At 38.8% G+C, this 4,863-nt stretch overlaps 1 protein-coding gene across 1 annotated transcript in view; it reads right to left on the bottom strand.

The window, feature by feature from the left end:
• Positions 1 to 3,408: 3,408 nt before the first annotated feature.
• The window catches only part of LOC120551524 (signal transducer and activator of transcription 5B-like), a 39,166-nt gene continuing 37,711 nt past the window's right edge, over positions 3,409 to 4,863 (bottom strand). Inside the window, exon 19 of the mRNA XM_039789006.1 lies at positions 3,409 to 4,863. This exon is cut by the window's right edge and continues 850 nt beyond it. The gene's annotated coding sequence lies outside the window, so the exon portion shown is untranslated.

The following is a 4,863-nucleotide window of genomic DNA, read 5'->3' as shown; positions in this document are numbered from 1 at the left end:
AGAGAGAGAGCTGATGCCTCGATTATAACGCACAGCCAATCAGAAGATGCAGTTCCCATAAAACCACGGGATCAATCCGTCATATGATGGTTACAGAAGCGGTCGGATTTCAGATGCTTGCTTGATGTCATGTGATCATGTCATTAAAAAGCTCAAGGTGTAAACCATTTAACTTGGTGGATCACTGCTCACTGCTGAAAGTTCAAAACACATCCAGGACAAATGGTAACCTTTATATTAAGTTTGCAGCTCACTAACCTGACGCACAGGATATATGTGGGCCGACATGATGTTAAAGTAAAACACGCTGCTCAGATCATGGTTTACTTTTCCAATACAGTGTGACTGTTCAACTGAATGGGATTCCCATGTGCTGTTGTTGATGGAACCGACACACTAACTGAGGCCATTACCTCATAGCATCCTCAGATATGGGACACTCCATCCACCAAGTTGAAATAGCCTATAATTAGTGGCCGGGTTGGTTCAGTGATCATTGAAACAGGTATTGCTTATTGTAATTGCTCATATAGACCAATACGAGGACCCGATCCTTCCTTGCATTGTCTCAGTGTTGGGGGGATAAAATCCAGTCTTTGTGTAAAATGTATATTCCAAATTTAATCTGAAGGTAATATGAGTAGTATGAGGTACATATCAAGTGGATATTTCAAGAAGTTGTTTTTTGCAAAATTCTAATAAGTCAACCTTTATAAAGGTTTGTATAAAAATTGTAACTAATAGCTAATTAATGGCTAAGAAATATTTATTAATGCTTAGATCCTTTAATGAGAAACGCTTTTTACCACTTTGTGGTAAAGAGCATCTGAACCAAAATCCATTTATAAACAATTCATAACTGTAGACTCAGATTGGCAGATCCTTAATAAATAATAACTACTAATATGCTAACGCGATGTTCTGTGCACTAAACATGGGGTTACTAATACCCTTCCATTTCCAGAAAAGATACTGAGAACATCACCACAGAGTCCTCCATGGTAGCTATGGCTCTGCTCGTAAAGCACACACACTGTCAAATTACTGCATTGCAAGTTAAAGTTCTGCTTTAAAATCTTAATGAACTCAAAGTACAGAAGTATTACAAGCTAAAAAAGTTTTATCATACTTGTTATGCAGATTACATATTATTACATATGACAGAGGCACCATAAAAATAATTTTGAAGCCGTTATTACAAAGGTGAAAATAGTTACATAATGTTGCTTTAAAGCTGTACAACTTAACAACTTACGTTTCCCTGCTGCCTTAAAAATGTGAATTAACTGAACTTCAGCTGAATAAGTAGTTCACTCATGAGTTGTAATATTATAAAACCAGTTGAGTTTAGTTAATTTACAATACACACACACACACATTTCCCCTCAAACAACAAAAAAGAAGGGTCTCTGGAGATTTTTAACTCTGAAACAGTTTGTTTAGAAACTTAAATTTTATGAGTTGAGTGAACTCTCAGCTCCACATTCATTCAACTCATTATTTCAATTAAACAGACTTAAAGGCTCTGAACACCCACACAGGTGTTTTCAGTTAATTGCACCTTCATCATTCTTATTGGTGGATGAAGATTTGTGACCTAATATATTCCCATCAAAGCTCCGGTCCACTTCAACCTGAGCAGAGGTCTAATAAGCCAGAAAAACTGAAATCACCTGTGTGGGTGGTCAGAGGCCAAGTTGCATTAGCTTGAAATAATATTTATGACTATTAATAAAACTTTAATTAATAAATGTAAAAAGTTCCACCACTGCAGAGGACTTCTTCTCACACAGATTCAAAATACAGTATATACAGTATATGCAAAAAGTAGTGGCCAGCTGTGTCTCTGAAGAGACAATAAAGTGGAACAGGGGACAAATAAAAATCAATAACAATAAAACCAGAGTGGGGAATGATTTACAAAAACCTTTTTTTTTATTTTCAAGTCCCCAATCCAACATCAAACCAGAAAAAAGTGGCACAATGTGGAAGTAAATACAAAGTTCCCAAACAGGCCACAGGCTGCACAGGAGCCAGCAAACACACGGCAGCAGCAAGCTAGAAAAGTGAATCACACCGAAGACAAACATACATTAAGTTGCTTCAAAGACAAGCAGAAGTACTGCATTAGCATAAACATCAAAAAACTGTTGGTGTGAGCAACAAAGTGCTTTTCGCTTTTGTTGAGTTAATACGTTTGTGTTTCAGCTTTTATTTATTAAGAGGCAAAAGTAGCATGAGAGTTAGAAAGCTATCCCCTATACACTCAAGTCATCAGGTATTATTGGATTGATTTTGACTCCTACATTTATTTCACAGTGAGTTTTCTTGAGGTTTACGGTGTTAACTTTCATCTTGTTTTCTATAAGGGATTAGACATTCCTTGGTTGAGACTAGTAATAGTGCACTGTTAACGGCAATGGCTTTAAAATGTCCTGTATGGACAGTGCTGTCCCTTAAAAATCCACAAGGCACAGACAGATCTACAGAGTCTCTGTATCTCCTCACAAAAGCTTCACAGAAACAAAACTGATTTACTGAAGATTATTACTAAGACTCTTGAAAAGCTTTATATGCAGAGCCAGGTTCAGGCTACATCTACACTACTACGTTTTGGTTTAAAGGTCCCACGGCATGACAATTTCACTTTATGAGGTTTTTTAACATTAATATGAGTTCCCCCAGCCTGCCTATGGTCCCCCAGTGGCTAGAAATGGTGATAGGTGTAAACCGAGCCCTGGGTATCCTGCTCTGCCTTTGAGAAAATGAAAGCTCAGATGGGCCAATCAGGAATCTTCTCCTTATGAGGTCATAAGGAGCAAGGTTACCTCCCCTTTCTCTGCTTTGCCCGCCCAGAGAATTTGGCCAACCCATGAGAGAGTGACATCATGGCTTTCAAACGAGAAAAGTGGCAGTTGGTCAAGGCCACACCCCCACTCTCCACCTTGCCCCCCCCTCTCTCCTCCTCAATAGCTTCAGACACAGAAATGGCACATCCTAAGGAAAGCTCATTGTGGGACTGGCTCTAGTGGCTGTAATTCTGCACCAAGGCTGAATTTCGGGAAAGAGACTTCAGATACAGTATTAGGGGACCACTAAGGCCTATATAAAAGAGACTTCAGATACAGTATTAGGGGACCACTAAGGTCTATATAAAAGAGAATTCAGATACAGTATTAGGGGACCACTAAGGTCTATATAAAAGAGACTTCAGATTCAGTATTAGGGGACCACTAAGGTCTATATAAAAGAGACTTCAGATACAGTATTAGGGGACCACTAAGGTCTATATAAAAGCATCCAAAGAGCACCATGTCATGGGACCTTTAAAAACGAATATCTTTTGCGTTTACGTCTCGTGTTGTCACACTACTAACGGCATTTTCTAGACCCCAAAACGGAGACATTTGGAACTGACCAGTGTATGCAAATGGTCATGAGATATGCGTTTTCAGACATGTTGTATGGATGGAGATTAGTTCTGCTACGGAGCTAAAACACTTGTGTGGATGGAGATCATTTTTGTTTCAAAACACCGTTCAAAAATGAAAACGTAGTAGTGTAGATGTAGCCTCAGCCTGGTCATGACTTCATCCATCATGAGGGTGCAGATCTAATACAATGATTGTTCTCAGGCACTTTCAGAAGCAGTGTTGAACACTTGGTCAAACGCTTCTGACTGAAAAAAGTATTACAAAATATGAGGTATGAGCATTCTCCCAAAGAAATCCACTGACAGATAAGTAAGTTTAGACAGCATACACAAAGGCATTAGGGTTCCATTTTGAAAACATATAGTATGGTTATGTCTCTGTTTCGGAGCATCAGAGAGAAGCACAGGCACCGAAATCCGCGTTGCTATAAATGGACTGGAGTTGTAGAGTTTGAAAGACCTGGGCATGCCGGGGAGAGAGATGCCACAGAGTTGCATTATCCATTGTTTTCAGAGCTTGATCTACACAAAGGACTAAAGTCAAGAAATTTTGGCAATCAATGGTAAATTAATTTTCACAACTTAAAAAAAGATCGGCCTCTCCTGAATCCCCCAACTTTATGAAAGTGAAACACTAAATCACTGGAGTACACCTTCAACACAAATTAAATTAATCAGTACTTTCTAAGTACTTTGAGTAAACAAATGGCAGTAAAAACTGGTGACCGTCAGGGATCTTTTCAATATTTCCACGCTTAAAATTTAAATGACCAAAACAAATCTCTAAAATGTTGGACAAACATTCTAGCCTGGCAAAGCCAGACTAATAAGCAAATGCACCTCTCACTTCTTTTTCAATTTTCAAGGGGCATTATCAACGAAGCAAACCAAAATGCCTCTAGACGCGATTGAATAGACCTACAACCAATCGGCGCAAAACAAATCAACATTGCTCTGAGCGACACGTTAAAGTTAGGGCGGAGCTTGGTCTGTTTTGGACGGAGAATGACGGTTACATTCTGTAACTGCATTCAAGCGGAACGTCTTAAACCCGCCCCATGTGAGATAAACGGTTGTGACTGGTCCGTCCAGTTGCTCTTCAAAAATCTGTTTGAATGGGTGAGGGACCCAACGAATCTGGCAGAGCAATTGACACATGAGCTGGTACATTGGTCTGATTTCCAGGCTAAGCATTCACCAAGGCACCGAGCATTTACTAGCCTACAACATCTGTGTTTAGTAAATTCAGGTATAGTAACATGTAACTGATCTGACATTGGTAAGTGAGAATGATTTTGCCATTTTAATGTGCTAATATTTACTGCCCCTAGGATGCATTCCATATTCTAATGGATATTAGGATATTATGTAAAGTACAAATAATGACAAAATATCACTTACAATTAACATAGTATACCAGAAAATGTATT

This window comes from Perca fluviatilis, chromosome 21 (genome assembly GCF_010015445.1).
Source record: "Perca fluviatilis chromosome 21, GENO_Pfluv_1.0, whole genome shotgun sequence".
Lineage (NCBI taxonomy): Eukaryota > Metazoa > Chordata > Actinopteri > Perciformes > Percidae > Perca > Perca fluviatilis.
The sequence above is the reverse complement of the archived record's forward strand: the minus strand, read 5'-3'. Positions and strand labels throughout refer to the sequence as shown.